A 13,140-nucleotide genomic window follows, 5' to 3' on the forward strand; every position below is an offset into this window, starting at 1 on the left:
GCTGAACCCAATTTTCAGGAGAGATAAACATTTCTGATATTTTACTATATAAAATACATTGAAGTTTTTTTCACATACACAAGATGATTGAGGAGCTCAAAAATGAAATATCTCCTTTTTTTTAAGAAGAGTTTGTTATCAACCAACATCACTGGGGCTATGCCCAACTGGCACACGAAGATGAGTTCTTTCCGAGAACAGCAAGGCAGGGAAGTTAAAAGCATTAAAGTCTTGAAACAAAATCTCTCTAGGAATGACCCTACCCAAGGTATAGAAACCAAAGTAATATGAACTGCCAGTGAGTTTGAGTCAGACTGATTGTTGTCAGTAAACATACACCAAGGCACTTTACAATTTCATTATTTAATCTTAATTTAAAAAACATTTTGTATTTTACTTAATTGCAGGTCCTGGAGTCAGGTAATTAAATATCCAAGAAGTGCAGTGCACAGAATTCAATTGCTCTGAATAAATTGCCACTGAAGGCTAAAATGAGAGTTTCATTGGACATTGTGTTCAAGAGAAGACAGCCAGATGGAGGCTACAGCTGAACCAGTCCTTCCCAGCTGCCTTTCATACATATCTCAGAGTAACAGATATATTTAGTTCTTTAATGTGTCTGGTTAAAAAGCTATGAGTCATGTGGATTTTGCTGAAAGGTAAATGGTTATTATGCTGACCGAAGGGTGTGCCCTCCTCTGAGCTTTCAGTTTTGGGGTCCATGTTTATGTGCTGCGAGCTAACTGCCTGTGAAATGATGCACAGCACTGATGAGAATTAAAGGAGCAGGAAAACAAAAATACTTTCTTGTCAAAATTGGGTTCTAACAAAGCAGGTAACTCATCTCTGTGTTATTTTAAACTCCCTACTTTTCAGGTAAGCCCAAGCATACTGCTGACCATTTCTGCTCAGACTTCTCCTTCGAGTTAACACCACTTCTCTTCTTCTGAAGGGCTGCATGAAAGAAAAGAATGGTTTAAATACAATTATTTGCAGTCAGTGATGACTGCATCTTACTTTTCTATAATACCAAGAGGTTCATGGTGGCTTCTCTCACTCTTCCTCTCTTACTACAGAATAAGGAAAATACTCAGCATGAACTTTCTCTGCCTGAATACTGAAATCAAGGAGGTGCAAGCAGTTTTAGAAAGAGGAAGGAGGGGGAAACGACTGCAGCTATAAAGAGCATTAGGAGGGCTGGAGAGATACTGTACTTCCCAACAGCTGCACTGCATCAGGGCAAACCGCAAAATATTTTTGCAGCAGCTCCCTAGAGCACAGTGGAAACAAAAGCCAGACAAGGCTGTTTTGGGTGGCTGGGGTTTTTTTAATGGTGAAGGATAAGGAGGAACAAGGGGACAGAAAGACAAAAAGAAAAAAAACCACCCTGAGATAATATACCACTGTTTATATGCTGTTGTAAATATATAGGTAGTTGGCAGTGGTGCACATCATCAGATGTTACCATTTGCTGTGATTTACATGCTGAGATTTTAGGGTAGAATTCATGGAGTAGTCAATTACAGTATTAATCTACTAATATAGACAGCAGCAAATGTAAAGGAATATCTAAAGATATAGATAATTTTGATTCTCAAACTAGTGGCACTCTGAAGAAATATCACTTAATTTACTATTAATAGTTACAGCAAATTAAAACTAGTATAAATGAGGGAAGCTTTTCTGTTCCCTTTCAGAAAACTGATGTCAGTTATTCCAATTGTGTCTTTATTCTCCTCCTCTGATTCTCCATGAAAATACAGACCTTGTTGTTGTAGTAAGAGAAGGATGTAATGTTTGTCTGTGGCGCTGCCTGTAGCTATTCAGATACTTAACTTCTGAGAGGGTTAAGAAAAATAACTCCTCCCCAGGACCTCAAAAACTTCAGCTGAAATTGTAAGAATGTCTGAGCCGAAGTCCCGTCTCCCTCCCTGCCCCCATTCTTCAGACTGCACTTTACTTAAATAAACTATTTGGGTTGGAAAACATTCCTTAGGTCTATTCTGACTCATGATTTCTCTGCTGCTTTAGAATCTTTAATACACCAGGCAACTTGTCAAAAGTTTCACTCTACCTAATCTGCTGGGGGAAAAAAGGCAGCTCCTCAGTTCCTTGAGCACAGGGAGCTCAGTCCAAAGTCACTACTTTGGGTGATGGCTGTTTGCATGACACATGAGGAGGAAACATAAGTTTTTTCCTAGATTTCCTAATTACACTCTCAGAGGGACATGAACTGATGCAGTACTGGCTATGAAGAACTCCTCTACTTTTGCATTCCAGCTTTTTTTTTTCCTGTTTTGAAAAAAAGATTTTGGGACTAATTCATCAAAATGTAGCTTTCAGCCAGTTCAGAAAGAAAGGCTGACCACTCCATATAAACACCAACAGAAAACTTACAGTGTAAGAGGCAGAGTTTTCCATGTATTGATACCATAATTTCATCAAGATTAATGTGTATTTACTTACCAAATGGGTCCACAAAGCACAGATTTAGGTCCTCCCTCTCATAAGGAGCACAATGAACTTCCACAGTTACACAGTTTTAGATGGAAATAGGTATAGACCCACACACAGAGTCAAATTAGTGGTTTAAGATATGTTTATATGCCAGCTATGTTATTGTCTATGTGCATACTCTCCGTTCATGTAAACTGCAAGCTAATACAATTTACCTTATCCCTTAAGGGCATAGCGATAAAGTAATCTCATTTTCTCATCATGCTCAGATTTCTTCATCATGCTCAGAGACGCTGATCACAGCTCAGCTGGTGCCAGGTCATTTGTTAAACCACCTGTACGCAGTAGTTCACATGTTTGTGCTTCTATTGTATACAAAGGCTTGTAAAGACTGATAGGGCTCTGTGTTTCTTTTGGCAATTAGTGTGACTACAAAGTATTTTATTCCAAGGAATGGTTCATCTGCCATCAAAGGGTATACAGTATGTTAAAGAAACTATTCTAATACCTCATAACAATGAAACACAAGAGCTTCTAGAAAAGAAAGTGAAGAATCTTCTGTATGGGCTGGAGCAAGTCAACCCACTTCACATTCAGGACCTGCAGCTCTCCATTATTAGCTGTTCAGACCCAGTTGCATTAAGTAGCTGATATAGAACAACCCAAAATATCAAGTGGAATGCTCATTTCACTACAGTGTTTGCATCCACTTTCTGCAAAGCCAACTCTGCTAGTACAGCTCCTTTCATGCCCCACCACAGTCTTTCCCACACAGCACACTGCTCCTACTTCTCTCATAGCTGCCACACAGCTGCAGCTCCCAGACCATCAGGAGAGAAGCAGATGTTTTGTGCCAGATCAACAGCAGCCATTTCACAAAGCTCCTCACCTTCCCTCTCTTTCTTTTCCATGCCACCTGAGCACTACCTGAGTGAACCTAGCTGCTTTCCCCACCATACAGCACCCGTCTTGTTATACACTCAGGTGCAGTGCAGAAAGCATAAAGGAAGCCAGGACAGCTAACTGTGACAAATCCTGGAACATTTATTTATTATGGGGCAAATCTAGAAACTATGGACACTTCCAAAGTGCTGCTTTCTTTGAAATGCGGTAATGTAAGTAGGACTGAACCTTCAGAAAACATTGTATCACATATACATACATACAAGTATACTTGGAAGACAGAAAGGTTGCCTTAAGCCATCTCCTGATCTAGGCCAGAACCCCCCTAGGTCCTCTCTGCATCTTTTCCCTGCTCTTTGTCTTCTATCGCTGCACTGAAATGCAAGATGTGTTTACATTCTGCCTACCCAAGAGACTCCTGCAAATCTCTGATCAGCATGATCGTATAATGAAATAGGTGTTAGCTGGCTCTCTGTAAACACACATATTGTTCAAATTAAGGCTTGAAGACAAGGACTTCCTGTTTGCTCTGGTTCTTTTACAGCCTTACTTGATGGGTAGAGTCTCTGCAAGCAACAATATAATCCATTTCTGGCAAACTCCTTAAGAAATATACGTAAGAAATAAAAAGAGTAACTAGAGCCCAGCCATCTTGTTATGGTTCAAAGCTCAGGTCTCAGGCCCTCAGAACCATAATCAGTCACAAATTTCCCTCCAAAATTTCTTTAGCACTGACTAACATAGAACTGGTCATCAAGACAGCATATTCCAAGTGGCATTTTAATGGCCAGCAGCCTGTGCAGACACCTTCCTAGTGTGATGAAGGCTGAAAAGCTGAATTACATCCATTATTGAATTCAGGTGGCAAGAATGCCATTTCCCAACCTTGTCACTATGCCAACTCAGTAAGAAATAAGGCCTGACATTCTGCTTGATGAAAGTATAAATATTCAAAGATCACATACAACAGTGGTAAGCAGTCTAACAGAACTGTATAGGTGATGACTGAAAGATAGCTCTTGAAGTATTAATTACTTGTAGAGATGTAATGCTCAGGTGTAGCTAGAGCTCAGTGTATACCCAACACTAAAGGTTCAGACGGGCATTAGAGCTCAACCACAGGATCTGCCTGTGCCAAAACATTAACATTCCCGTGTCAGCTGAAATTAAGGCAGGGCTGACTAAAAGAAGAATCTTTAGCACCGCTGTTGAACGTCATATCTTCAAAGATCTGTGCCAGCATGAAACTATTAGCATGTATCACACATCTCTAAAGCATGTAAATGAAGGCTCTTACACACATTATGCAGGAGAAATAAGGACCCAGGAGGTAAATTGTGAGAGGTTAACTACTAAATCAGTGGCTTCAGGTGACTATAAATGCTTGACTGCTGGTCTTATGGCATCATGCTGCCTTTTTATATAACTTGTATGCGAATGTTCTATTTGCTGCAGGAAATCAAGAAATTGTCTGGAAGCTTAATGTCCCCTTGAAATTATGAGATTTTAAGATCTGTTAGATTATCAAATGAGGGCTCTAACTACTACTGCAAACTCCCATTTGAGTCTGTTGGCCATATTAATGACCTGAAAACTGAATACTGGCATATGCAACATGTTTATTATGTAACACATCAGTTAAATTTCTGAATGAAATTTTATTTAACTGGTAAGCCAAGGCATGGGAGGTAAAGCAGCAAAATAAGTTTAAAAACCAAGAGAAGAAAACTATGAATCTTATACTGCAGGGAGTGAATGTAAAAGTATTCTTCACTTTTCTCAGTCTAATTTTGTCAAGGATAAGGAGAATGAGAGACAAAGTGCTGTCAATTTTAGCAGTGTGATTCTTGCACCAGTGAAAAATTCTCTGGTGTGCTGTGATAGATACCCCCAGGTATAAATGTGATCATTATTTAGTTCTGGATCTCTAATAAGTGAGCCCCTGCTTCTGATCTCACCTTAATTTAGAAGCAAACGTTACTTAGGTGGAATAAGATCTGAGAATCTGAAATCTATGTAAAAATTGGTACCTTTTTATTTTTAATGAGCAAATTTGCAACTGTCAAATGTAATTATGTATACAATCTAAAAGCTAGAGGGGTTTTTTTAGTTAGAGAAAACAGAACTGAGAAAATCATGCTGGTAGAAAGAGGATTGTAGGTGTAGAAAAAGAGGCTAATTGTGGGGAAACAATGAAGATATTAGAGGTAAAGATTATTAAGTAAAAATGATTTTCAGTCATCAGTCTAGAGAAGGAAATTAGACTAGCACGTAGTTGGAGATGGTTGCTTATTCTCACATATTCTTCTTTTTACCGCAGATACTTGGTACCTCCTTTTAGTGTCCTGGTAGTTTTCATAAGCAAGCTAATGCCTGTCTGGCATCTTCACTGCCAGTCCTGGAAGAAAGGGTTTCCCACCTCACCATCTTTGAGATATCCACATCAGTCAGTCCAGGAACAAAGGCCAACAATTACAAGACAGAATTGCACCCACTGAATATAGGATATCCCTTGAAAGATGCTCCAATTTTTGGCAACCTTTCAATGATTAAGAAGTTTGCTTTGAAGTTTCTGATACAGAACTTATCAGAACCTGAAATGTTTGGGGTCCAAGTATAATTTTTCCCCTATTCTTGAGATAATATTCTTGATAAAAATCTTTGTTGGAAGAGAAAAACATAAATTTTAAGGACTGAAGTGTAACAGTGTAGGAATGAATTTATAATAGGTTTTCTTTTTTACCAAATGAAACCCTAAAAACTTAATACCTCTCAGGCATTCTCTCTGTGTTTTGGATTAGAATGATAAAATCTAGCATCTTAAATTATGATGTCTGCTCTTCCACACTAGTTATTGAGCAAGGTTTGCTTGTAAAAGCTGAAGCACTGCCCTTAAACCCTCTGATTCTTTTTTCTCCTCACTTCCCTAGTTGTTGTTGGAAGAAGTCAATCCAGTGCACCAAGGCTGCAAAGACAGTCTCACATGGGAAAGAAGATTCAGACTTATCTTTCGTAGCCCTCTTTCTCATGAATGCACCAGCAGATCAGATACCTGATATGTGATGGATTTGTAACCTACATCTTACATAAAGTCTTCCTGTAATTCAGCATATCTCCTACAGCAGATGAGAAATATTGTTCTATATATGATCAGCAAACACTAAACAAAAAACACCTCCTAGGATAAAATAATCATGTTTCTTTTAGCTAAATAAATTGGAAGTTTTTTTCTAATTGTGAGTTGTCATGTATTTCTGTTGAACTCTTTCCTTCTGTATGTCTTCAAACGGGGAATAAAGGAAACTCTCCACTACTCTTCACGTTATCCAATTTTTAAAGTCAGATTTGTGGATCATGAGAATTTCTCATGAGCCAAGTGAACCCATGAGCAAATTAACCCTGGCTCATCAGGCAGAATAGATCCATTTCCACAGTTTTCCTATTGATTTTTAAATAGAAGCAAGCCCCCTGCTTCCCTATTGCTGTTCAAGGAAATCCTAAGATATTATAAGTTGTATGACAAAATTCACTGTTTGAATACAGTCTTTGCAGTTAATACTGCATAAACATGAAGAATGCCATTCCTCTTATTCTCCACAATCATGTTTGTGCATGAAAAAGGGACAGCAACGTTGTGTGTTCCCCTTCAGTAGAGCTCTTCCCTGCAATAGAGGCAGCAGTTCCAGCAACTTGGAAAGAGCTGAGAAATATGAGAGTCTGGAAACAAAGCAATAAAAGTTCAGCTGGGCAACTCCAGTCAGAAATCATCTGGAATGTGGCAACACTGAATTGCAGGATAGGTTATGGATTTGGAAGCTGCTAAGGAAAATTAAATTAACCCAAAGCAAAGAAAAAGGAGAACTTCTGTACAAGCTAAGATACACATTCTCTGTTGCAGTTTGCTTTTCCCTTTGTTACCACTCAGACTCCTCTGATGATCAAGTATCTGTACAGTGATGTTGGAGTCTGCAGGTGATGAACAAGCAAACCTTGTCCTGAGCCGATGATGCAGAATATATGATGATGCTTGAATTTTGAACCATGCGTCTACCTAAGCTAAAAAGCACTGAATTCTTAGAGTTTAGAACATGAGAATATCAGAATATTAGAATTTGCAAGGCTGACCTGTCTGTATGTGCACAGATTGCAAAGATCTTGGGGGCTTGGACACAGCTGATGCTGCCAAAGCAGAACTAGAGTTTGAACACCAATGCAAGCACAAAATGTCCAACATGAGCTGGACATTGCTTTCTGCAGTAAATACTCATGGTTTTATCTCTTAATATCTAAAATTTCTGTAGTATTTGCTACAGAAAATAATGAACTAAGGCTCAAGTAACTTTATCACATTCTTCATTTGAATGCAAATAGCTTCAAGCAATAATTCATAAGAACATTTAAACTGAGATGAAGTTTATAAACCAATTCTGGAGGACACACACACAGTTAGACTGTATCACCAGAGGTACACAGCAGCTCTCAGAAAAGCTGAAAGCTGCTTTCATTTGAATGTCTTTCAGCTTCATGACTGGGATACAAAAGGGGGCACATTTCACCTGCAACAAAAATATTTCTTCATTTCATTTAAAGTGTTATTTGATGGCCGAGAGAGAGTTTGGCTTCATGTGGTTGCATAATCCACAGCCAAAATCTGCTAGCGATGTAGCAGAAGAATGCATATAGCTATGTGTTCTCTCCTAATGGGTGATCTATAAATTTTCAGTTTAGCAAAATGGAAGGCAGCTTGAATCAGACTTGTAGCTAGCTTGCTTTGTTCTCAGGCATTTCAGGAGACTGTAGTGGGCATGACGCCCCCCACTTCTTATCTATAGCGATTACATAACAGAGAAGCACCATCCTCAGTGGTTTGAAACACCTCTCTCAGAGTAGCCTTACCAAAACCAAAGACTTGTTAAGTTTTAATTACTTAAATAGCCAGTCTTGTTTGTTTTGGAAGCACTTTAATCCTTTGTTGGTTTGTTCCTTTTCCAAATCTATGAGACTTTTTTGGCACAAATAATTGAAGAAAACATTTTGTTTTCAATTTGGATCATCTCTGAGGTGACTGCAGCCTGTGGTCCCAGTCCTGTGACCGCTGCAGCAGAGGCTAAGCAGTGACTGAATCGCATCTCCTGAGGCTATCCAGGCTACTTAGGCTGCAGCCCCAAATTATCCTGAGAAGGCATTGCGCTCTGGAGAATCCACACAGCTCATTCCCTTGAGCCTTGCCTTGAGCATTCCCTTTTAATGTACATTACCTGTGGTCACCTTAGAGAAAGGCAGCCTGCTCACTCATGATACATCCCCACTCTACATCACTACCTTTCCTACTGCATCATACTGCATTGCATCAGTTCCACTGAGAACCATGCTAAGATCCCAACACTGTTCCTGAGACAAAACCTGTTGGCTTCCTCCAGTGAATTCATTGAGATACCCCAATTTTTCAAGACTGGGGCCTGCATGCACACAGAAATTTCACCAAGACATCCTACTTCCTAATCATTATTTCCATAATTTCTAAAATGATAAAAATAGATATAGAATATATATATTTATGTGAAATATATGTATTTTATATATTTATATAAAATATATATTTATAAAACCCAATTAAAATATAGTATCGTTTGTAAGACAGGAGACACTTGTACAATCACTTTGCAACTGGAGGTCTTCTGTCCAAATCTTATCCATACATCCTACTGAGCACCTTGTTCTCAAATAATAAAAACAAAATAAAAATCAATTTACAAATGAAAATATTCTCCCCTATGTCTGTTTAGCAAAAGCAGGTTAAGCTCAGGCAGTTTAACTACTCTCATGTACCACCTGCTCAGTAATACATATTCTGTAGACATGGTCCTATCTTTCTCAGTGTCCCATGGGTATACCTGTCAAAAACATTAGTTTTCCATTCAATTTTTCAATAGCAGTTTAAGGCATAATGTAAACTACATAGTTTTCACAATAAAGATCCAGAAGAAAAAAGTAAACTTTTGGAATCTGCAAACTATATAGGAAATAAAAATTATTTTAAATACACAGGCTCAGTACTGATACCAGTTACAGAAATGAATGGATACGATTGGCCTATCTGTTTAAAAAAATCCATCTTTCTTCCAACATGGTGGGGGTTTTTTTCACAAGTACTTTGGAATCTAAGAGTTGCCCTATCAGGTCAGATCAAAGTACATCTAATGCAGTGTTTTGTCTCTAACAGTGACCAATAGCAGACATTTAGAAAAAAAAAAAAAAAATTAAGAGGTGATATTTTATTTAGCTTCTTATGGTGCAGCACTTACAAGCCTAAACCCTCACCTGCAAATCTGCCCTTGGCAGAATTTCAAGGAGTCCACTGATCTATTGCTTAATACTTCAAATATCTTATTAAAATTTGATATGTGAAAATATCATCCTGTGAAAAAAAGTGGAGTACACCATTATAACAAGGGTGCATATCATCTCATGAGACTGTGTAGGAATATACCAGGTCAAGGATTGGCAACCATTTTCAAAGAGTGGAAAACACTGTAGGAGAGATAATGGAGAAGTAGCACCCTTTACCCCTTAGTGGTATTTACTAACAAATGGAAGCTAATACTAAGGAGATATTTTGTGTTGAAGAATGTCAACAACATTCAGCAAAACATATTTTTGGTCTGAGGACACGACTGACTTCAGTAAGGAGACACCTGCATTCTCTCTATTTGCCTGCTCATCGCATGCCCTTGTAACTCCTAACCTTGGAGCCCACTTCAGTGGAACTGATGGAAAGATACTGAGGTCCTGCAAGTTTCACGAAACTGGCAGGCAGCTAACGGGAAAAGACTAAAATCAGCAAGTCCAAGAAGGAAAGGCTGCGGTGTGAGTCAGAACCTGTCCAGTTTGGCTTACCATCAGGCTAATCAGTACAAATAAGGTGGCCTGCTTGGGGCTAGCCCCAGCGTGAGCTGCTTTTTGCCCAGCTGATAGCTGCACAAGAGGGAGCTCAGTCTAGTGAGAGGAAGCAGGTATAAAGGATGTGAGAGGGTAATCTGGGAGAAAGGAGGAGCTGATGTTTTTAAGGATGTATGCCACATCTATCTGTAAGGCCTATTGGTTCCACTGCTTATAGAATCACCTGGGTTGTTTTTTACAAAACTACACGCTATTACACTGAACAATGGCCTATTAAATGCTTCTAACAAAGCACAATCGGCTCTAAAAATGCTTGTAGGGAGAAACAACACCACACTGCATGCCATTCATTGATTCTACCACTTAAAAATTGGAACACTGTGATGTACAAGGAATTCTGGGACACAGTAAGATATTGCACTCAGCCAAGCCTTACACAAGCGATTGCATCTGCAGAGATTTCACATTCGCCTCTGTGTGACATGAGCATATGCCATGAGTCCTTGTATTCAGATGCTTCAAGATTTTTTTTCTAGTCTGCAGCAGGAGATCTTGTTTGTCTTTCCAGTGAATGGGGAATAGAAAGTTGTGGGAAGGACATCCGAAAGTAATCAGCACACAGATGATTTCCTCTGCATCCTCCCTCCAGAATGAGGGGTTCCAACTACACATGAAGCAGAACAGACGTCCGTCCGTAGCTGCTGCAGGAGATGAAAGCATTTCAGGCCTGTGCAGAAGGCTTTTTTTTCCCTGTAGGATGACAAGGGGTGAAAAGTTTTAAAGACATGGAAAAGTATGAACTGACAGGGCAATGCTGTCTCTGAATCTTACTTAAATCTGCATGCTGCCTCATTTTTCAAAGTAGGATATAAATACATTTCAAAACTATGCCCACTGCCTGTGGGAATTTACCTGATTCAGAAGCTAACTTCAGTGATGTGCACTGTCTGAAACAAGCCTTTACTTGCACCGCTGCTTATTTTCAACTGTCAGCATGCATACCAAGCGGTATCCATATAATGAAGGATCAGGTTGAAGGTGCTTCCTTCACTGAGACAGATTTCTTTCCATTAAATCATCAGTTATGTACTCCTTGTTGTACCTGGAAATTATTTCTTGATATGAAAAACTACCATTTTTTATTAGGCTTATTGAAACTCAGGACCTGAAGATATCAAAAAGACTGATTATTTCCCACCTGACATAAACAGTTCCCATTGTTGGCTCTTTTGGTAGTTTTGTTTTGTTTTTGTTTGGTTTTTTTAATTCTAACTGTGCAGCAAACTTTTCAGTAGTTAATTTCAAGGCAAGCCACCAATGGTTTGGCAGTCTCCTCTAATATTGCCTATGTGATTCTGATTGCTATAATAATTGTATCAAATAATAACTAGAGCTTTATATGATACCCTCCACAACCTTCTGTGCAAGTACATTTTCACACAAACCAAATACAACCCATGATCATATTTTCTTATTTTCAATTACTCCGTTGTTCTCTACCTCTTACATTTTCCATTGCTTATTTGATTCATGTACTTCTGAGTCCTTGACCTTATCACTCCCAAGCCTGTTGAGAATGTGAAGGAATGGATCTATACAGATCCGCTTCAAGTGATGTTCACCACATTTACATTTTTTCTTTTCTCATAAGAAAATTCTGAAAGTCCCCAGGAGCTGAAGCTCTGTAGCTCTCACTTCAGGGTGCTATGCCATAAAGATGCAATGGAACTTTTTCAGTACTGTTATTTGATCTCCATTTTGGCAATATGCTGATTAGCATCGGTACAAGCTTGATATACTGGAACTCACTGCCACATCAGAGACTTACCAATTTATTAAAAGTCTGTCTACACACATCCACTAATATGTTGTTTATGTAGAGAAAGTATTCGCACTAGCATTACTTTAATTTGCTTTTACTGAGAATTTACTGAGACTGATGATCATTTTAAAAGGACTGCCTACCTTAATTTTAACTTGCCTTCTGGGGTTTTTTGAGAATCTTGTATGCCTTAAGTCAAAAGTCTAAGGTTAGCAAATAGAACAGGCAAAAAAAACCTAATTAGATGGTTAAAGATGAAACAAAAAAAGTAAACAATTCTGTGATATGGCTTAAATACTTGTGAGATATACAACTATAGTGAATACTGCCCTGGTTCTGCTATTACTGAAGTCAGTGTGAGTTTCCATTCTAATACCTGAGTGAGAACAGAGTCAGAGCCAGTGTAGAGGGCCATTTATAACAGCCATGAAGGATTATAGCTTTATTAAATGGAATGGAAGTGAAGTCCAAATGGTCTTAAAAATTTAATTTTAAATTTAGCTTTCAGATGTGAAATAAACTAGAATATTAATAATTTCACTATTTTATTGAATGACTTTCAGTGAAAAGATTGAGTTGATAATGATCTGAAAAGTAGTCTATGATGTGTCCTGAATTTATTTAAGCCTGATAAACTGGTTCGGCTCCAGTAACAACCAAATGAGCCTTCTATCAGTACACGAACTAAACCTTTGTTTTGATCTCCTCAATTCCTAATATGTAACCTTTGAGGAACAAAAAAGAAAAACAAAAGAAGAAAACCAGTATATACTTTAAATAAGTAAGCACCACCTAGAAAGCTCACTGACTACCGCTGCAGAAGTTTACCACTTTTGAGAAGGATAACTAGACATCTCAGTGTAAGTGAAGCAGCCTTGAGCCATCCTCTTTCTTGTCTTTACTTAAGCATAATTGAGGAAAGTTTTCCATTAAATTTGGCTACTGATCCCTTCAGCAGCACTCCCCCATAGGCTGTTGAGCTGCTCTCTGACTATCAGTTGCTCCTTTTTGAGAATCCAAGTCCATTACTCCTGCTGAGAATAACGAATGATGATTTA

This window comes from Athene noctua, chromosome 2 (genome assembly GCF_965140245.1).
Source record: "Athene noctua chromosome 2, bAthNoc1.hap1.1, whole genome shotgun sequence".
Classification (NCBI taxonomy): domain Eukaryota; kingdom Metazoa; phylum Chordata; class Aves; order Strigiformes; family Strigidae; genus Athene; species Athene noctua.